At 46.7% G+C, this 22,742-nt stretch overlaps 2 non-coding genes across 2 annotated transcripts; one reads left to right on the top strand and one right to left on the bottom strand.

Annotated features, from left to right (window-relative positions):
* Nucleotides 1-511: 511 nt before the first annotated feature.
* Nucleotides 512-583, bottom strand: TRNAW-CCA (transfer RNA tryptophan (anticodon CCA)). The gene has a single exon. It is a non-coding gene; the product is annotated as a tRNA-Trp (tRNA).
* A 173-nt stretch (nt 584-756) lies between these two features.
* Nucleotides 757-830, top strand: TRNAI-AAU (transfer RNA isoleucine (anticodon AAU)). Its single transcript has one exon. It is a non-coding gene; the product is annotated as a tRNA-Ile (tRNA).
* The last annotated feature ends 21,912 nt before the right edge of the window (nt 831-22,742 follow it).

The raw sequence follows: 22,742 nt of genomic DNA, 5'->3' as shown, positions 1-22,742 counted from the left end.
GCGATCCCTCCGCCTGCATTTGCATTTTTTAAAGATGCACTCCAAGTGACTTGCACTAAAATTGCTGTAAAATCGATAGTGATCTCTAAATTGACACAATTTTATTGCGATTGTAATGTAAGTCAATGGGAGTGCATTTTTAAAAATTCAAATGTAGTGTGGATTGATCGTAAAGCACTCAGCACTGTGGCTCAGGACTAACTGCTTATTACCTGTGTTGTGTTGTCTATCACCCCTATTATAATTGCGTCACTAACCTTATTTATTGTCCAGCACTGTGTAATATGTTGGCGCTATCTACGTAAATCCAATAAATAATAATATCTGCATCTGAGCTACCGTAGTATGCTTTTATCTTGCAGTAGTACAACATAGGGTAGCTATTAAATGGAACTGTATTGTGTATTGGCCAAAACTGCCTTATTCTCAATGACAACATCAGACATGTGCTTGTGAACTGTCCTGTACAAGGTTTATGCAAATACAACTCATTTATTTTCAAAACATCAGCTGACCCCGACGTGATTTGAACACGCAACCTTCTGATCTGGAGTCAGACGCGCTACCGTTGCGCCACGAGGTCTGTGAATACATGCTGGCCAGCAGCCCATTTTCCCATGACCCCTGCAGTGACTGCTACTGTCAGCAGCAGTGACAGCTGCTCTATAGCTTAGTAGCAGGAGCTTACTGTACCCTCACTAATAGATGCAGTAATTACACATGTAAGCACATTACACAGGACTAAAGGTCACTCCAGGCCGGTTAGCTCAGTTGGTTAGAGCGTGGTGCTAATAACGCCAAGGTCGCGGGTTCGATCCCCGTACGGGCCAAGTTTTTTTTTTCTGACTAGTTAAATAACTGATGAAACATAATAGAATTGTTTAGCCATTGATATAGAAGTTTCTTTGTTTTGTTATTTTTTGATTTTTAGATGTGCATGTGACAGAGATCCACGTTATCTGTCATTAACCCTTTTAGGTGGCCACACACCATACAATTTTTTAAATATATTTTTAATTCAAGAATTGCAATCAATTTTTCTGACTGATTGTAACATTTCAAAAATCTGACCAATGTACCACACACCTATGTTCAATTTTTCCCCAATTATGAAAAAAATGATTGAAAACTCAGAAAAAATAGCTACTACACACCATTCAAATTGATCAGAAAAATCCAACACTCCCGATTTTCTTTTATCAAATCAGAAGGGGAAATTCGATCAGATTTCTCGAAAAAAAAAAAAATCTTTAGATTTTTCGGGACAACCAATCATATTTATTTCATTTCTGTAAAAAATTGGATCATTTTATTGTATGGTGTGTGGCCAGTGGCCACCTATAGACTACTGCAGACATCTATAGGTGTTCTGTGTTTTTGTATATCCGCCACGAACGTGTAAAGACTGAAAGGCGATCAGGACAGAGCATTGGCTCAGTGCCTACTTTATACTTTACTTTATTTCATAAATTAAACTCAAACATAGATGGTACCAGGCATGGTCGAATGTACCAAAATTTGATTCGGGTACATTCGAATTCAGGTCCAAGGAAAATTCGGATTCGGGGAAAATTTGGATTCGGTTGCGATCGCCAAATTCGGTTCGGATTCGAATTCGGTTTGGGGTCTGTAACAAAATTTGGGCAAAAATTCGTGTTCGGGAAAAGGAGTTCTTTTAAATAAAAAAACATATCTGAATTCCCGAACACGAATTTTTGCCTGAATTTGCAATCATTCGGCCGAATTTGAGAGGCACTGCTCGGGTATATTCGTATTCGAATCATCAGAATTCGGATTCGAATTCGGCAACCATGAAAACATTCGCAAATTTGGAGAGCAACCCTGGATGGCACTGGCATGTCGCTCTTCAAAAACATAGTCGGCAGTCTAAGGGTTAAAGGGACTCTGAGCACCTCTCATGGGCATGCCTTTAAGACTCCGACCAGTACTGCAAAGTACTTAAAGATGCATATCATGCATGTAGCTTGTGCTCTTCTCTTTCATTTGATGCCTGAATCGCCGTTCTACACCATTAGTTTTCATTCGATCTCAATTTAAAAATTGCGGCTGTCATCTTGGTTATGTTAAAACTTCCGGGTCACCCCTGTCTTCTCTGTTAGAGAAGTGCATTACTGAATGAAGCAGGAAGAGGAAGTGCCAAGCATGGCCCTCCTCCAGAGGGGTCATAGCACGACTTTGTTGGAAGTTGTCTGGCTTAAAGGCATGCCCATAAGAAGTGCTCAGAGTCCCTTTAAAGTGGAACTGTCGGGCATAAAATCAAAAATCAATTCTTTATTTTTATCTGGTAAACAAGTAATAAGGATGCTAACCAGGCAATCCAAAAGTTAAAATCTCTATTACTTTTCGTGTTGATAAATGATCATTCCCCAGTTTACCTGACTCATATTTGGTACACACAAAATTTGGTACACAAAAAGGAAGTTGCAGGGCATGCTGGGTTGTCCTTTTTTTTGCTTCTGTACATTAGTTACGTCTGAGGGGAAATAAAGAAGCAAAAAAAGACAACCCAGCATGCCCTGCAACTTCCTTTGTGCAGCAACGTACCAAATAAGAGTCAGGTAAACTGGGGAATGATCACTTATAAACAAGAAAAGTAATAGAGATTTAAACTTTTGGATCGCCTGGTTAGCATCCTTATTACTTGTTTACCACCAGATAAAAATAAAAAATTGATTTTTGATTTTATGCCCGACAGTTACACTTTAATGTGTGTTGATTTTTCAAAGTTTGCTTCCAATTTTTCCATCAGTTTTTGATCGTTTCAGTGTTCATAATCATTACTGTAGTATGTACCGTTTGCATATATATATATATATTTATTTTTATTTTTTTTAAGTAAACCACAATTGTCTGTAATTGCTTTACAAACATCCCCTTATGCTTTTAATTACTCAGTAAAAATCAATCAAATACTTATTCAGATTTGTATACATTGATTCATCTTTTTTTTTGTTTGTTTCTTTTACTTAACCTCCTTGGCGGTAATCCCGAGCTGTGCTCGGGGTATGCCGCCGGAGGTCGCCGCTCAGGCCCTGCTGGGCCGATTTACTTTCTGAAAAAAGCAGCACACGCAGCCGGCACTTTGCCAGCCGCGTGTGCTGCTCGATCGCCGCCGCGGAGCGGCGATCCGCCGCGTGCAGCGGCGAAAGAGGGTCCCCCCAGCCGCCCGAGCCCAGCGCAGCCGGAACAAACAGTTCCGGCCGGCGCTAGGGGCTGGATCGGGCGGCTCTGACGTCAGGACGTCGACTGACGTCCATGACGTCACTCCGCTCGTCGCCATGGCGACGAGGAAAGCGAAACAAGATAGGCCGCTCATTGCGGCCTATCTTGTTACTTTCGATTGCCGGAGGCGATCGAAAGTACGCTTCCGGAGCGCCCTCTAGTGGGCTTTCATGCAGCCAACTTTCAGTTGGCTGCATGAAATTTTTTTTTTTTTATTCAAAAAAAAACCACATTGCAGCCTCCCTGGCTAAATAAATAAACCGCCAGGGAGGTTAAAGGGAATCTGAAGTGAAAATAAACTTATGATATAATGATTAATTGTGTAGTACAGCTAAGAAATAGAACATAAGCAGTACAGATATGAGTCTCATATTGTTTCCAGTACAGGAAGAGTTATGCTGGGCATACACGGTTCGTTTTTGCCGCTCGATTCTCCCGCTCGATCGTTTCGCCGCTCAATTCCGCAGTCAATTCTCTTATCTTCCGCTCGTTTTTCTTATCTTTTTCCCTTCACTGCAATCGGGAATCGAGCGGTGAAACGATCGGGCGGGTGATCAGACATATCGGGAATTATCTATCGAGCCATCTTAATGGTTCAAAAACAAGCTGTATATGCCCAGCATTAAAGGGGCACTATGGCGAAAACTTGTAAAAATGTAAAATATGTGCAAACATAGACAGTTTTTTTGGGCAGTTGGACAGAGCAACTGCCATTCACTAAGTGCTTTTGAAAATAAATAAATCCCTGAGAATCCCCACATGAAGAGATGGACAAGTCCAAAACCTGTCGCTTCTGTCAGATTCCTACTACCTACTGTAAGTGACAGCAATATAGGAGAAAAGTAATTTATGGTTCATTTTACTCTGGAAAAAAACATACTTCTTATTTGTCTGTTTCCACATATTTTAAATTTTACAATTTTTTGCAATAGTGCCCCTTTAAGAAATTTAATTTGTTATCTATGCAAAAGAGCTTCTCTGAGCTCTGTGACCAAACTTTCATCATTTAACCACTTTACCACCACAGGTGTGTATCTCTACGCTCCTTTTAACATCCTTTCCCCACCAGGAGTGTAGAAATACGCACCTCCCGCCACTACCGCCGCTGTCCGTGCTCCCGCTCCCTCGTGCTCGTGCACGCTGCCGGCCGCTTGCCCGGAGTTCAATGAACGGGAAAAACCATTCCCGTTCGTTGATCTCAGCCCCCCAGCAATGATCGGATGCTTCTATGAGAAAAAAGTTTCCCAGCCTCATTGTACTTCCTGTAAGCGTACTTCCTACGCTTCCTACTTCCTACGCTTACACAAAAAATTACTGTGGCCATCTTGTGTCCAAATAGTAAAACTACACCCAAAAGCATTTTTCATATACAAATACATCGTTTTACATTATAAATTAACTCATTACCTCCCACACTCCCCATTTTTTTTATTTTTTTTTGTAATAAAAAAAAATTACAATGAAAAAAAATACATAAATAGTTACCTTAGGGACTGAACTCTTTAAATATTTATGTCAAAAGGGTGTAACACTGTTACTTTATAAACTGCGGGCTTGTAATTAGGGATGGACGCAAAACTGAAAAAAATGCACCTTTATTTCCAAATAAAATATTGGAGCTAAACATTGTGATAGGGACATAATTTAAACGGTTTTATAACTGGGACAAATTTCATGGGTTTTAATTACAGTAGCATGCATTTAAAAACTATAAAGGCTGAAAACTGAAAAATAATACATTTTTTCCCACATTTTTTCCTATTTTCCCATTAAAACACATTTAGAATAAAATAATTCTTGGCATAATGTCCCACCTAAAGAAAGCCTAATTGGTGGCGAAAAAAACAAGATATAGTTTATTTCATTTCGATAAGTAATAATAAAGTTATAGACCAATGAATGTAAGGAGCGCTGAAAGGTGAAAATTGCTCTGGTGCACAAGGGGTAAAACCCCTCAATGGTGAAGTGGTTAAAATACAGAGTGTAGTTTGTAAACTGCAAATATTAGAGAATAATGCAATGTTATAAAAAAAAAATATAACTGAAAATAAAAATATGAGACAATTTTCTTTGCTACTAATGTTCTATTAATTATCCGTACTATACAGCCAATTAATTATGTCATCATTTTTATTTTTTTTGCTTCAGTGTCACTTTAAGGATAGGAACACACTAGGCATAATCGCTAGCGTTTTTCTGCTAATGAAAGTCTATGGGCCACATGTAAAAACGCATATATGTGCGTTTTACAGTGTGTGTTTTCAAAAATGCAAAACCTGCTACTTAATTTTCAAAAGCACATGTAAAACGCACATAACATATCTCAATAGGGACACATAAAAATGCATTTTACATGTGGTTTTGGTGCTTTTAAAAAAAAAAATATATATATGTTACTGTATTTTATTTAAATATGTATAAAAATAAGATGCAAATGCAAAACGCATGAAAAATGCATTAAAAACACAAAAGTGCAGAAAATGCATGAAAGCCGATAGATGGTTGGATAGTTGGTATGGGCACAGAGGCTGACCAGTAGATAGCTGCACCCCTGCCTGTTGGAAAGGGCACAGAGGCTGACCAGTAGATAGCCGCACCCCTGCCTGTTGGTATGGACACAGAGGCTGACCAGTAGATAGCTGCACCCCTGCCTGTTGGTATGGGCACAGAGGCTGACCAGTAGATAGCTGCACCCCTGCCTGTTGGTATGGGCACAGAGGCTGACCAGTAGATAGCTGCACCCCTGCCTGTTGGTATGGGCACAGAGGCTGAGCAGTAGATAGCTGCACCCCTGCCTGTTGGTATGGGCACAGAGGCTGACCAGTAGATAGCTGCATCCCTGCCTGTTGGTATGGGCACAGAGGCTGACCAGTATATAGCTGCACCCCTGCCTGTTGGTATGGGCACAGAGGTTGACTAGTAGATAGCTGCACCTCTGCCTGTTGGTATGGGCACAGAGGCTGACCAGTAGATAGCTGCACCCCTGCCTGTTGGTATGGGCACAGAGGCTGACCAGTAGATAGCTGCACCCCTGCCTGTTGGTATGGGCACAGAGGCTGACCAGTATATAGCTGCACCCCTGCCTGTTGGTATGGGCACAGAGGCTGACCAGTAGATAGCCGCACCTCTGCCTGTTGGTATGGGCACAGAGGCTGACCAGTAGATAGCCGCACCCCTGCCTGTTGGTATGGGCACAGAGGCTGACCAGTAGATAGCCGCACCCCTGCCTGTTGGTATGGACACAGAGGTTGGCCAGTATATAGCTGCACCCCTGCCTGTTGGTATGGGCACAGAGGCTGACCAGTAGATAGCCGCACCCCTGCCTGTTGGTATGGGCACAGAGGCTGACCAGTATATAGCTGCACCCCTGCCTGTTGGTATGGGCACAGAGGCTGACCAGTAGATAGCCGCACCCCTGCCTGTTGGTATGGACACAGAGGTTGACCAGTATATAGCTGCACCCCTGCCTGTTGGTATGGGTACAGAGGCTGACCAGTAGATAGCCGCACCCCTGCCTGTTGGTATGGACACAGAGGTTGACCAGTAGATAGCTGCACCCCTGCCTGTTGGTATGGGCACAGAGGCTGACCAGTAGATAGCCGCACCCCTGCCTGTTAGTATGGGCACAGAGGCTGACCAGTAGATAGCTGCACCCCTCCCTGTTGAAAAGGGCACAGAGGCTGACCAGTAGATAGCTGCACCCCTGCCTGTTGGAAAGGGCACAGAGGTTGACCAGTAGATAGCTGCACCCCTGCCTGTTGGTATGGGCACAGAGGCTGACCAGTAGATAGCTGCACCCCTGCCTGTTGGAAAGGGCACAGAGGCTGATCAGTAGATAGCTGCACCCCTGCCTGTTGGAAAGGGCACAGAGGTTGACCAGTAGATAGCTGCACCCTTGCCTGTTGGTATGGGCACAGAGGCTGACCAGTAGATAGCCGCACCCCTCCCTGTTGGTATGGGCACAGAGGTTGACCAGTAGATAGCCGCACCTCTGCCTGTTGGTATGGGTACAGAGGCTTACCAGTAGATAGCCGCACCCCTGCCTGTTGGTATGGGCACAGAGGCTGACCAGTAGATCGCTGCACCCCTGCCTGTTGGAAAGGGCACAGAGGTTGTTGACAAGTAGATAGCCGCACCTCTGCCTGTTGGTATGGGCACAGAGGTTGACCAGTAGATAGCCGCACCTCTGCCTTTTGGTATGGGCACAGAGGCTGACCAGTAGATAGCCGCACCTCTGCCTGTTGGTATGGGCACAGAGGTTGACCAGTAGATAGCTGCACCTCTGCCTGTTGGTATGGGGACAGAGGCTGACCAGTAGATAGCTGCACCCTTGCCTGTTGGTATGGGCACAGAGGTTGACCAGTAGATAGCTGCACCTCTGCCTGTTGGTATGGGCACAGAGGCTGACCAGTAGATAGCTGCACCCCTGCCTGTTGGTATGGGCACAGAGGCTGACCAGCAGATATCCACACCCCTGCCTGTTGGTATGGGCACAGAGGCTGACCAGTAGATAGCTGCACCACTGCCTGTTGGTATGGGCACAGAGGCTGACCAGTAGATAGCCGCACCCCTGCCTGTTGGTATGGGCACAGAGGCTGACCAGTAGATAGCTGCACCACTGCCTGTTGGTATGGGCACAGAGGTTGGCCAGTAGATAGCCGCACCCCTGCCTGTTGGTATGGGGACAGAGGCTGACCAGTAGATAGCTGCACCCTTGCCTGTTGGTATGGACACAGAGGCTGACCAGTAGATAGCTGCACGCCTGCCTGTTGGTATGGGCACAGAGGCTGACCAGTAGATAGCTCCACCCCTGCCTGTTGGTATGGGCACAGAGGCTGACCAGTAGATAGCTGCACCCCTGCCTGTTGGTATGGGCACAGAGGCTGACCAGTAGATAGCTGCACCCTTGCCTGTTGGTATGGACACAGAGGCTGACCAGTAGATAGCTGCACGCCTGCCTGTTGGTATGGGCACAGAGGCTGACCAGTAAATAGCTGCACCCCTGCCTGTTGGTATGGGCACAGAGGCTGACCAGTAGATAGCCGCACCCCTGCCTGTTGGTACGAGCAAGGAGGCTGACCAGTAGATAGCTCCACCCCTGCCTGTTGGTATGGGCACCGAGGCTGACCAGTAAATAGCTCCACCCTTTCCTGTTGGTATGGACACAGAGGCTGACCAGTAAATAGTTCCACCCCTGCCTGTTGGTATGGACACAGAGGCTGACCAGTAGATAGCTGCACCCCTGCCTGTTGGTATGGACACAGAGGCTGACCAGTAGATCGCTGCACCCCTGCCTGTTGGTATGGGCACAGAGGCTGATCAGTAGATAGCTGCATCCCTGCCTGTTGGTATGAGCACAGAGGCTGACCAGTAGATAGCCGCACCACTGCCTGTTGGTATGGGCACAGAGGCTGACCAGTAGATAGCCGCACCCCTGCCTGTTGGTATGGACACAGAGGCTGACCAGTAGATAGCTGCACCACTGCCTGTTGGTATGGGCACACAGGTTGGCCAGTAGATAGCCGCACCCCTGCCTGTTGGTATGGGCACAGAGGCTGACCAGTAGATAGCTGCACCCTTGCCTGTTGGTATGGGCACAGAGGCTGACCAGTAGATAGCTGCACCCCTGCCTGTTGGTATGGGCACAGAGGCTGACCAGTAAATAGCTGCACCCCTGCCTGTTGGTATGGGCACAGAGGCTGACCAGTAGATAGCTGCACCCCTGCCTGTTGGTATGGGCACAGAGGCAGACCAGTAAATAGCTGCACCCCTGCCTGTTGGTATGGGCACAGAGGCTGACCAGTAGATAGCCGCACCCCTGCCTGTTGGTACGAGCACGGATGCTGACCAGTAGATAGCTGCACGCCTGCCCGTTGGTATGGGCACAGAGGTTGACCAGTAGATAGCTGCCCCTCTGCCTGTTGGAAAGGGCACAGAGGCTGACCAGTAAATAGCTCCACCCCTTCCTGTTGGTATGGACACAGAGGCTGACCAGTAAATAGCTCCACCCCTGCCTGTTGGTATGGGCACAGAGGCTGACCAGTAGATAGCTGCATCCCTGCCTGTTGGTATGAGCACAGAGGCTGACCAGTAGATAGCCGCACCACTGCCTGTTGGTATGGGCACAGAGGCTGACCAGTAGATAGCTGCACGCCTGCCTGTTGGTATGGGCACAGAGGTTGGCCAGTAGATAGCTGCCCCTCTGCCTGTTGGAATAGGCTGACCAGTAAATAGCTCCACCCCTGCCTGTTGGTATGGGCACAGAGGCTGACCAGTAGATAGCCACACCCCTGCCTGTTGGTATGGACACAGAGGCTGACCATGAGATAGCTGCCCTTCTGCCTGTTTGTATGGGCACAGAGGCTGACCAGCAGATAGCTGCACCAGAGTCGGGACAAGGACCTCCAGCACCCAAGGCTGAGACACCAAAGTGTGCCCCTCCATCCCTGCCACCCCATCCATCACACACTGATTGCTATTAGACTAAGAGGCGCCACAGGGCCCACAACCTCCCTAACACCTTAATCTCTAGTTATCTGGCTTGCAGTCACTGCCATGTAGCCCCTTTTCTTATTTATTTCTGCTTCAAACGCAATTAGGAATGACAGCTGAATGAATTCTGCGCCCCCTCCTACACTGCGCCCTGAGGCTGGAGCCTCTCCAGCCTATGCCTCGGCCCGGCCCTGAGCTGCACCCTTGCCTGTTGGTAAGGGCACAGAGGTTGCCCAGCAGATAGCCGCAGCCCTGCCTGTTGGTATGGCCACAGAGGTTGACCAGTAGATAGGTAGCTGCACCCCTGCCTGTTGGTAAGGGCACAGAGGTTGACCAGTATATAGCTGCATCCCTGCCTGTTGGTATGGGCACAGAGGCTGACCAGTAGATACCTGTAGCTGCCCCTCTGCCTTTTGGAATGGGCACATAGCTTGGCACAGCAGCGGAGATGATTGGCACATTGGGTGCAGTGACATTTCCCGCTCTTTGATGTCTCTCGCTGTGGTTTGGCGTCCGGCCAGACATAACATCACCGGATCCTGTTGAGGTGGAGGTTGTTGGCGGGCTGCCGGGGCACCATGTGACAGACCAGGGTGAGAAAGTGAATAACAGAGATTAGTAATGTTACCATCGGAAGAGATCCATCAATGGTCCCGGCAGAAAGTCATTCTGCACAAGTCCCGTCATGGTAACCTCACCCGAAAGTGACCCTGTCACATACCGAAGTGTCGGCCTCACGCCCCGCGCACGGGATTTATGGCTGCTGATGTCACAGATCCAGAAATAAATACATTGTGTGCAGAGTGTGCATTGCTACATTGTAACTGCACAGCTCAGATGCCTGACATAGCATTGTGCGTCCCCATCCAGTCACTCAGCCTTCGGAGGCCTGGCAGCTGACGCATTTGCATCACACCAGTCCGCTCCGGCCCACGTGGCGGTGATTGACAGCGCCGATCGCGCAGGCGCAGTACAGAGCGACCTCCAGGTCGCTCTGACGTCATCGCCGGGGACCGGGTCGGAGCTCCGGCAAACGGCTGCAGGCAGAGCTGTGGCGAGGGAGGTCCTGGAAGCTTGGGGCTGGAGGAAGCCCCCGGTAAGTAGTGTTTATTTTATTAAATTTGGCCTGACAACTCCTTAAAGGGGGGGTAGGCAGACGGTCCCGAAGGGGTTAAAGTAGACCTGAACACTTGCACAGGACAGAAGGAAAACATAGAGACAAGCACCCTGTATGTAGAGAGATTAGCCTGTCTAATTCCCCCTAATCTGTGGCTAATCACAACTGTAATTTGATCTCTCCCCGTGTCACCTGACTGCCACGGCAGATAAGCTCATTTGAAAGCACAGGATGTCTGCTTCCATGAAAGCAGGAAGTACAAACAGTGCAGAGTTATTGCAGGATTTGTATCAGCTGTAACAAAGAAATGTTTTTTCTTTAAAGGTTATTATGCTGCTGCTTATTTTTAGAGCACAGAAGAAGTTCTGAATTCAGGTCCACTTTAAGGCAAAAAAAAAATTATTTCAACTTACCTGGGGCTTCTCCCAGCCCCCTGGACTTGTATTGTGCCCATGACGTCCTCCTGACTCCCTCCAGGCAGCACCCGCGACCCCCGCAAAGCTGGCCAGTCACCGCCAGTCGACTGCTACTGCGCATGCGTAGTCCTGAGCCACGTGCACCCTGATAGTGCTCACGTGGCTGGGAACGTTTTGTGCACGTGCAATAGCGATTTCTGTGTGTACTGCACATGCCCGGAGCGCTCCTCACTGCGTGAGCAGGATCAGGGTGATCGCCGCTCGGGGCCTGCATGCGCAGTAGCTGCCTACTGGCGACGGAGACCGGCCAGCTTTGCAGATGTCATGGGCACAGAACAAGTCCAGGGGGCTGGAAGAAGCCCCCCAGAAGTTGAAATCAATTTTTTTCCTTGAGCTTCCCTCTAAGCGAACAACTGTTGTTACCCACAACGCACCACTGCTGAATATGCAAGTTATCCCTTTATGTCCCTGAAGCTTACATCCAGAACCCAGGGGCGTAACAATACAATACAATACAATACAATAATACAATACAATAACATTTCTATAGCGCTTTTCTCCCATAGGACTCAAAGCGCTTAGGCTCTCTCAGATTCAGTAATTAGTAGGATGAAGTATTCACACAACAAAAGTTATATTTCTGCAAATGCCAAACTGAACAGGTGGGTTTTCAGTCTGGATTTAAACACGTCCAGGGATGGAGCTGTCCTGATCTGTTGAGGTAAGGAGTTCCAAAACGTAGGGGCAGCATGACAGAAGGCTCTGGGACCAAAAGTTTCCAAGTGGACTCTGGGTATGACTAGATTATTAGAACCTGTTGATCTGAGAATGCGGGGATTGCTACGCAGCTGCAACATATCTTTCATGTATCCAGGGCCTAAATTATTCAGGGATTTAAATGTCAGTAGGCCGATCTTGAATAGGACCCTCTATTCTATAGGTAGCCAGTGAAGGGAGTGCAGGACTGGCGTTATGTGGCAGTGAAGGGGTTGGTTGGTTAGCAGTCTGGCAGCAGTATTCTGTATCAGCTGTAGTCGGTACAAGACCTTTTTTGGAAGGCCAGTGTAGAGAGCATTGCAGTAGTCCAGTCGGGATGTGATGAAGGCGTGGACTAAGGTTGGCAGATCTTCTGGGGGTATGAGGTGCTTGATTTTTGCAATGTTCTTCAGGTGAAAATAGGATGATTTCACCACAGCAGAGATTTGAGTTCTGAAGTTTAAATCCCCATCAATTAGAACACCCAGGCTACGCACATGATCAGAGCTGCGCAGATCCGTGCCTCCTATTCCCAGTGGTGAAGACTGCAAGTTAAGTTGTTTTGTTATCATGCTCTGCCCTCCTATCAGAAGGACTTCAGTTTTGTCTGCATTTAGTTTCAGCCAGTTGTCATTCATCCATTGCTGTAGTTCACGTAAGCAGGCGTTTATAGTTAGAGTTGGGTCTGTCACACCAGGCTATACAATAGACCCTGCAAGGTATGGAGCCGCAGGGGGACCCAGAAGCCACAGAGGACCTAGTCCTAAGAGACTGACAATTAAGGGCAAGGAGACAAATAACTTTCTGCTCTCTGCACAATTGTTCTAATGACTTCATCTCACTCAGCCACTGATAAGGAATCATGCAAAGTTTTGTAGACAAAAATTTGTAGACAGTCCCTATTCACTGTGCAGCAAGCTCTTGTGTACAACGCCCAGCCCCCAACCTCTCTACCCCTCCCCAAGTGCTCTGTACTGTAGTGGTGCTGGAGGAGTCTGCAGAGCCAGTTCTGTTCCATCAGGGATGGACAGAGTGAGTGTAATAAGCTGAGTCTGGGAGCACACTCGTCTGTCAGTGTCCTGTATGCGTTTTCTGCACATCATGTGTTTCTACATTTGTGAATGCGGTTACATATGTGCAGAAAAGTGAGGGGGGAGGGAGGTTGCCCCATCCAAAGTTTTGCAAGGGGGCCCAGTGATTTCTAGCTACGTGGCCCCCTTGCAAAACAGAATCGCTGGTGTATAGCAATCCTAGAGCTTATACTGTACATTATACAGAGCCACATAAACCCACCATACAGACAGCCAGTTTCGACCTGTTTCAGCCTGGGACAAGAGTGCGTCATAACAGATATAAAGAGAATATAAACATTACAAATAACCTGCAGCAGCACATTCTCCGATAGCTGAAGTCATCTATTAGTAGTTACAAAGTCCGCACCACAACATTACCCCCCGATGCTGCCGCGGTGCAAAACCATCAAGGTGTGCATTATTGTTGTTACATATTTACAAGAAAGATCAGAGAATACTGCATATTACCTCAACAGTGTCCGTTTACACAATATAGCATTACTAAAGTTGCAAAAACCTGCAACACAATGTTTGCCTGAGATGCTGCAGCAGTGGAAAATCAGCTACAAAAATGTAGAATAAACTGCAGCAGCATAAACACTTATAAGACATTGGGCTAGATTCACAAAGACAAAGAGCATGCCTTATCCTAGATAACACGCCTTATTAGAGATAACACACCTTATCAAAGTGAACACGCCTTATCAGAGTAGCATAGCGAGCGATACGAACTTATGCCTGATAATTGTCAATGGCGAGAGCTCCACTCATCTTGCCCTGAGTCCCCACGGGTTCGTAGTGCTCGCTGTGCTACTCTGATAAGGCGTGTTAACTTTGATAAGGAGTGTTAACTTTGATAAGGCATGTTATCTCTGATAAGGCGTGTTAACTCGGACGAGGCATGCTATTTGTTTTAGTGAATGAAGCCCGAAAAGTGGTACAACCTACAGCATGAAAATTTACAATGGAGGCAGAAGCAGTGGAAAACAGATAGTAACGCCTATTCGTTGATAATGCAAATTCTGGAATAAAGGAGAGGTCATCGTGGAGGGATCAGTACAGGGGAGAGGTTCCGGCCCACTTAGAAATGGGAATGAAGAAAAAAGCGGGGCACCACTCCTTTAAAAGTCCCTTTATTCCGGTGGGGGAGACAGCAGGTACATGCAGTGGGGGTATCAAGTGCCTGACAGCTGTTTCGCTGGGTTAAACCAGCTTCTTCAGAGGCAGTATGTACACAAGACACCATAAAAACGCTTCTTAAATATTGTAATGGAGGCCAGAAACACCCTCCCACCTCTCCGAGAAACAGGCTCTCCAATTGGACACTGGGCGACACAGACCGCCTCCTTACCTCTTGCACTGACAGCCGCCTGCGCTCAGCTGCTTGCTGATGATTGCCGCGTTCTGTCTAGAGGATACTACGTCATCGGGGGTGAGGTCGCCCTATCAGCTGGGAGCAGGGTGGGGTTATGGCTACAGGAAGAGAACGAACGGTGCTAGCCAGCGTGGGACGCATCCCATACGGAAGGAACTTCCGCATGAGGAGGCGGAAACCTACCACATGAGTCATTGGGGCAGCTCTAGCCAATGGCGAGCAGCGAGTCTCCCCGCTCACAAGTCCCGAGGCTCTGACTGGTCATTGGTTAAAGGGACTCCGAGCACAAAAAAAAAAAGAAAGTTGTACTCACCATGGGCTTTCTCCAGCCCAGTGCTGGTCGGGAGGTCCCACGCCGGCGTCCTGGCTCCTCTCCTTCTCCCCGCTCCGGAATGGCTGGCAGGCCGCAGCCCGGGCGACACTCTCCCGAGTGTCGGGCTTCTTCTTCCGCATATGACGCGGATTACGTCACACGCCGGCCGCCTCGCGTCATCATGGCGGCCGGCGTGAAAGTACTGCGCATGCGCGCTTTGTTCGCGCATGCGCAGTACTTTCACGCCGGCCGCCATGATGACGCGAGGCGGCCGGCGTGTGACGTAATCCGCGTCATATGCGGAAGAAGAAGCCCGACACTCGGGAGAGTGTCGCCCGGGCTGCGGCCTGCCAGCCATTCCGGAGCGGGGAGAAGGAGAGGAGCCAGGACGCCGGCGTGGGACCTCCCGACCAGCACTGGGCTGGAGAAAGCCCATGGTGAGTACAACTTTCTTTTTTTTTTTGAGCTCGGAGTCCCTTTAAGCACTCCTCATAACTGGACGCGCCCACTGGAACTTATAGACACCACTCGATCTCTATCACATTACATGAAAAAGTGATTAAAAACAACAAGAATAAAAACATAGCTTCAATTATGAATGTGCACCACGTTTTAGATCAAGAATATACCAAACAGTTAATACGATCTCTATTTGCATATCAAAAAGAGGAGTATCTACAATGTAATAGGAGGGGTACCTGAGTAATATCAGGAGACAGTGGGGGCTAATATGGACTCAAAAAACAATGCAGCTCATTCCTATCATTTAAGCCCAATGGACCACATGCCCTAGTCAGTGAAATAATCCTTGCCTCTTGCTGTAATAACAATAATTCACGATTACCTCCTCGTCGGGGTGGTGGAACTGTCAAAATACCTGAAAACTGTAAACAGCTTGTATTGCCATCATGCTGTTCTCTCACATGTTTAATCAATCTGCCCGCCCCTATCCCTGTCTTAACAGAATTCACATGCTCTTGAAAACGGGTGCATAACTCTCGGGTGGTTTGCCCTATGTAGAAAGAGCCACATCTACAAACAATGCAGTATACCACATACTTAGATCTGCAATGTAAGAAATCTTTTATGGTAAGTATGGTACCTCCCAATTGTATGCTCCGCCCATGTTTAAACTGATGACAATGATTGCAGTTTCCACATCTGTGGTTTCCGTTAGGGATAAATCTCTGCAACCAATTTGAAGAACTTGAAGAATTTGTTCTTCTGTATTCACTTTTAGTAACAATATCTCCGACGGTTCTCGCTCGTCGAAATGAAATCAGGGGTTTGGTTTGGGCATAAGACCCCAAAAGGGAGTCGTCTTGTAAAATGTGCCAGTGTTTTAGAATGGTGGATTTAATCTGATTTGCCATCGGGGTAAAATCAAATACACATGTAAGAGGTTGATTGGCATCTCGTTCTCTCCGGGTATCCTCCCTTCTGGAGTTATTCCTTTTTAGTCTGACGTATTGAACTCTTTATTGAAGGGGGCCAGCTTCTATCTAAAGGCCATAGAAAATCCACTGCAACCAATTCATTGTTGTCGAATGCCAGTTACCACCCGACGCACACAATCAAGGCTATCCCCTATGGCCAATACGTCAGACTAAAAAGGAATAACTCCAGAAGGGAGGATTTCCTCCAACAAAGTCGTGAATTGACGGTACGATTGGCCAATAGGGGTTATAGCAGGATTGAACTCAATAGAGCTTTTCGTCGTGCTGATAATCTTGAGAGAACCAACCTACTGCAACGCAAGCCCCAAAAACATACCCGGAGAGAACGAGATGCCAATCAACCTCTTACATGTGTATTTGATTTTACCCCGATGGCAAATCAGATTAAATCCACCATTCTAAAACACTGGCACATTTTACAAGACGACTCCCTTTTGGGGTCTTATGCCCAAACCAAACCCCTGATTTCATTTCGACGAGCGAGAACCGTCGGAGATATTGTTACTAAAAGTGAATACAGAAGAACAAATTCTTCAAGTTCTTCAAATTGGTTGCAGAGATTTATCCCTAACGGAAACCACAGATGTGGAAACTGCAATCATTGTCATCAGTTTAAACATGGGCGGAGCATACAATTGGGAGGTACCATACTTACCATAAAAGATTTCTTACATTGCAGATCTAAGTATGTGGTATACTGCATTGTTTGTAGATGTGGCTCTTTCTACATAGGGCAAACCACCCGAGAGTTATGCACCCGTTTTCAAGAGCATGTGAATTCTGTTAAGACAGGGATAGGGGCGGGCAGATTGATTAAACATGTGAGAGAACAGCATGATGGCAATACAAGCTGTTTACAGTTTTCAGGTATTTTGACAGTTCCACCACCCCGACGAGGAGGTAATCGTGAATTATTGTTATTACAGCAAGAGGCAAGGATTATTTCACTGACTAGGGCATGTGGTCCATTGGGCTTAAATGATAGGAATGAGCTGCATTGTTTTTTGAGTCCATATTAGCCCCCACTGTCTCCTGATATTACTCAGGTACCCCTCCTATTACATTGTAGATACTCCTCTTTTTGATATGCAAATAGAGATCGTATTAACTGTTTGGTATATTCTTGATCTAAAACGTGGTGCACATTCATAATTGAAGCTATGTTTTTATTCTTGTTGTTTTTAATCACTTTTTCATGTAATGTGATAGAGATCGAGTGGTGTCTATAAGTTCCAGTGGGCGCGTCCAGTTATGAGGAGTGCTTAACCAATGACCAGTCAGAGCCTCGGGACTTGTGAGCGGGGAGACTCGCTGCTCGCCATTGGCTAGAGCTGCCCCAATGACTCATGTGGTAGGTTTCCGCCTCCTCATGCGGAAGTTCCTTCCGCATGGTATGTGTCCCACGCTGGCTAGCACCGTTCGTTCTCTTCCTGTAGCCATAACCCCACCCTGCTCCCAGCTGATAGGGCGACCTCACCCCCGATGACGTAGTATCCTCTAGACAGAACGCGGCAATCATCAGCAAGCAGCTGAGCGCAGGCGGCTGTCAGTGCAAGAGGTAAGGAGGCGGTCTGTGTCGCCCAGTGTCCAATTGGAGAGCCTGTTTCTCGGAGAGGTGGGAGGGTGTTTCTGGCCTCCATTACAATATTTAAGAAGCGTTTTTATGGTGTCTTGTGTACATACTGCCTCTGAAGAAGCTGGTTTAACCCAGCGAAACAGCTGTCAGGCACTTGATACCCCCACTGCATGTACCTGCTGTCTTCCCCACCGGAATAAAGGGACTTTTAAAGGAGTGGTGCCCCGCTTTTTTCTTCAACTCGATTGGATTACAAGGATTCTGGATGAGCACGCTCTGTGTCCTGGTCCCAGTCCTGGTGTGTCTGCCCTGCTGCATCTGGTGCCAGGTACTGTCACTTCTCTTTGAACTTAGAAATGGGAATGACTATGTGACGTGAGGAACCACCAGTAACAGAGACAAACAGACAAGGCAAATAACATTTACATTGCGCTTTTCTCCTGGCGGACTCAAAGCGTCAGAGCTGCAGCCACTAGGATGCGCTCTATAGGCAGGAGCAGTGTTAAGGGGCCCCCATTAACGGTACAATTTTTGACTAAATGCGATCTTTCGTTGCGATTTGAATGCACGTAAGTAACCTGAAGGCAATTATCGAATGTTCACATTTATTGAACAATTCTTTCTTCAAATGCGATCATATTTTCCAACTTTCAGGTTGATTTTTAACCCATAAAGCCACACCTCCCAACTGTTTGAGATGAGAAAGAGGGACACATAAGCCATGCCCCTACCACACCCGGATCACGCCCCTGTCACACCCCTAGTCAAGCATACCATAAAGATTTCATAAGAAAACTATGTTGTTATATAATTCAAACCACACTGGTCCTTTCTATCCTGGTTCATTTTCCTGCATATTAACATTTTTTAAATTAGTAATATATCAATTTAAAGGATGAGAATAAAGTTTAGAGTCAATCAAACGCATTTTTTTTGTAGAAAAATATATATATCTACATAGAAGGAGGGACAAAGTCCTGAAAGAGGGACAAATGGGGAGGAAAGAGAGACAGGGCTCCCAAAGAGGGACTGTCCCTCCAAAAGAGGGACAGTTGGGAGCTATGCATAAAGCAATCGACCAAAGAATCGTTCACTATCGATTGCATTCCTAAACGGCAAATTTTCTTTACAATTCGATCGTAAAAATCGCATAGAAAGATCACATTTGGTGAAAAAAGTGTGCCGTTAATGGGCACCTTAGGGAGTCTTGTCCAAGGTCTCCTTACTGAATAGGTGCTGGCTTACTGAACAGGAAGAGCTAAGATTCAACATCAGATTTCCTGTATCAGAGGCAGAGCTCTTATCCTGGGTACGCACGTTACGATTTTCCGCTCGATTTTCCTACCCAATCGTTTTTTCCACTCGATTTTGCACTCGATTCTGTCCCCTTGTACACTGCGCCCTGAGGCTGGAGCCTCTCTCACCTCTGCCTCGGCCCTGCCCTGCAGTACACTATTCAGCCACAAAAGAGAGAGTCCCTGAGGGGCATGGTGATCGACCAGGTCCGGCCACCCAGGAGAGGAGGCAGCAGAGGTCCTCTCCTGCTCGAGAAAGAAGCTTTCTGGCTCTTCACCCTTAAAGGGAACCTAAACTGAGAAGGATGTGGATTTTTCCTTTTATAACAATACCAGTTGACTGACTCTCCTGCCGATCCTGTGTCTCTAATACTTTTAGCCACACCCCCTCAACAAGCATGCAGATCAGGTGCTCTGACTGGAGTCAGACTGGATTAGCTGCATGCTTTTTTCAGGTGTGTGATTCAGCCACTGCTGCAGTCAAAGAGATCAGCAGGACAGCCAGGCAACTGGTATTGTTTAAAAGGAAACATCCATATCCCTCTCAGTTAAGGTTCCCTTTAAAGTAAATCTTAAAGGATACCTTAGTGCAAAAAGAATTTAAAAAACGGGGAGAGCAGGCATGTGTAGTGGGCTCTCTTTATGCCCACCTCCCCCCCCTTTCTCCTCTGTCCCCCTTCGTTACTGCGTACTGATCCCCAAACTTACTTCCTGGTTGGGGTGGTTATTGCTGACTGCTCGGCCCGGGGCCGAGAGCAATCTGCACATGCGCAGTATGTCACAACTACGTAGTGCGCATGCGCAGAGCGCTTCAGGTTAGAGGAGTGCGTTGGATGAGGTGTTCGGTACGGGGCCAAGCATCCAGCATTGGAGGGGGGACACCGGAGGAATGGCGGAGTGCAGGATGATGGCGAGAAACGAGGAAGACTTTCAGGGGGCTGGAAGAAACCCCTGACAAGTAAATGGGCAATTCTTTTTTCAATGTAAAGTGTACCAGAGACGATAAGAGATAAAAATTTTATATATACCGGGGGCTTCCTCCAGCCCCCTTCGCACCGATCACTCCCACGCCGCCGTCCTCAATCTTCTAATGCACCGGTATCAGGTCCAGTAACTTCGGCCAGTCGCAGCCAGTCTGACGCAACAAAAGTGCGCCCTCTACGTATCTCTCCGGCAGCTGCTAGAGAGATACACACAGATACTTGAAAAAAAATGTCATATTTAAAATAAATTAAAACATACAAATAAGAGGTGTGTTTTTCCTAGAGTGATGAACTATAAAATACTTACAGTAGTTACAGGTATGTAGTAGAAATCTGGCGGGAACTGACAGGTTTTTGACTAGCCCATCTCTTCATGGGGATTCTCAGTATTTCATCTATATAAAGATGCAACCCCCCCCCCCCCCACACACACACACACGCACACACACACACATCAGTTGGACTGAGCAATTGTCATTCACTAAGTGCTTTTTGAAAATAAAATAAAAAAAAAAACAGAGAAATCCCCATGAGGCGATGGGGTAAGTCCAAAACCTGTCACATCTGTCAAATTTCCACTACCTACTGTAAGTAACAGCAACATAGGAGAAAAGTAATTTATAGCACATTCTACTCTGGGATAAATCTACTTTTTATTTATGTGTTTTCATGTTTTTGTACTTTTACAAATTTTCAAGATAGTGGTCCTTTAAAGTGCAGTAAGCCCTTTATGTTTTATAAATGTCTACGCTTCTGCAGTTTATTCTACTTTTTTTAAACTGATTTTTCACTGCTACAGCATCTCAGGCAAACATTGTGCTATATAATTTTGCCTCCTTAGTAATACTATATTGTTTTAAAAGACACTGCTGCAGTATGCATAGTATCCTCTGATCACCATAGTCAATATGTAACAACAATAATGCACACCTTGATGTTTTTTTTTTCACTGCGGCAGCATCGGGGGGGGGGGGGGGGGGGGGGCAATGTTGCGCTACAGACTTTGTGCCTACGAATGTGATAACTTAATCTATCGGAAAATGTGCTGCTGCAGGTTATTTTGTGCTCTTATATTCTCCTATTATGCAGTCTTGTCTCAATGAGCCATGCTACTGCACCCACCCTTTTTAGGAAGTATTTCAGTGTACCTTCTACCCCATACTAACGCCTGAGGCCTCGATTCACATTAGCGATTGCCAACGGAACCAGCGGTACGGGTCCGTCAGGGCCGGTTCAAGTAACAGTTGGGCCCTAGGGCAAAATTAGCCTGGGGGGCCCCCCAACAGACACCCCCCGACCAAAAAGCGTCATTAGAGGCCCTTTGTTGCAGCCAAACTTCCCTCCTGAGCCTCTGACCTGGCTGCTGACCCTCCCCCAATCACCTCCCAACTTAACAGACTCTGCAGAAGAAACCCTGGGGAGCAACAGTTAACATAGGGAGGGGCAACTTGGGGCCCCTACAGGCTCTGGGGCCTGGGGCAGTTGCCTATTTTTTTCTATGGTAGCTCCGGCCCTGGGGTCCGTGGTCCATTCCGCTGAGCGCAGACCATTTCACTCAACGGAACAAAAACGGAAGGTTTTGCAGCATATAGGAACCAATGAAAACTGACGTTTTACAACACACTGGCTGTAAAACGAACTGTTTTCACCGGATCCAGATGGGGCCGGATCCGTATGTCCGGTTCCGTAAAAAAATGCTAATGGGAACCGGGGCCTAACCTTCAACCCAACTAAGTTGGTGCCTAACCCCAACACCCCCAACTAAAGGTGGCCACTGATGATCCAATATTTTTTATCCAAATTTACCATATCTGTTTTATTTCATCATTGCAAAATTTGGGGAAATAAATGCGTAGGTTACAGCATTATTTTTTTTTTTTTTTTTAATTCTTTTGTTTCACTTGTTTTTATTGAAGTTTCTCAAATTTAACAATAACATGCATCCGAGTAACAGCATCAGGAGAATAACAGTGGTATAACAACTGGTAAAAACCATTCCTCATATCAATTTTGTTTATAAACATGTTTGTAGACATTTTAACACTCCGGGCGGATCGCTCAGAAACAGCCGTATCAGTCTGACGACAGAGCGTACACACGCCGGACTGTCGCTGGCACGCCCACCCAGCGGGAGGCAACGACGGACCCGTCGTAAGTCCGGCGTGTGTACGCTGCTTTAAAAACAACAGTATTCTATATGATTGCATAGGTTGCTTGTGTCTCGATGTTCCAATTAACATGGCCACTCTGGGCTTGGAATAAGAAGACAGAAGTGGGTCTTCCTTGTTGATGGACAATCATTGGTCAAAAGGGTAGAAAAAGGGGGGTGGGGGATGGAGAGAAGAAACTAGTTCAGCTTACGCAGTTTGTATTAATAGGAGTTATGGTAGGCTGTGTTTTTGTGATTTGTTTCAATATAGGAATATGTTTTCATCCAGGGATGGGATAAACGAGAAAAGTTTAAAATTAGTATGATCATATGGGGCTATGGAAGAGTCTAAGTGTGAGTGAGTAGCAGGTGGAGGGGGATAATGAGTAAGTGAATGTGCGGAGTTTAAGTGTCCGTGAAGTTTGCAAGCCACTCTTCAGATAGGTTGTATTCTTTAGTGCTGAGGAGTGACCTGCTTCTTGGTTACAGCATTTAAT

The sequence above is a fragment of the Hyperolius riggenbachi genome, chromosome 3, assembly GCF_040937935.1.
Source record: "Hyperolius riggenbachi isolate aHypRig1 chromosome 3, aHypRig1.pri, whole genome shotgun sequence".
Classification (NCBI taxonomy): domain Eukaryota; kingdom Metazoa; phylum Chordata; class Amphibia; order Anura; family Hyperoliidae; genus Hyperolius; species Hyperolius riggenbachi.
This window is presented reverse-complemented; position numbering and strand designations above follow the sequence as displayed.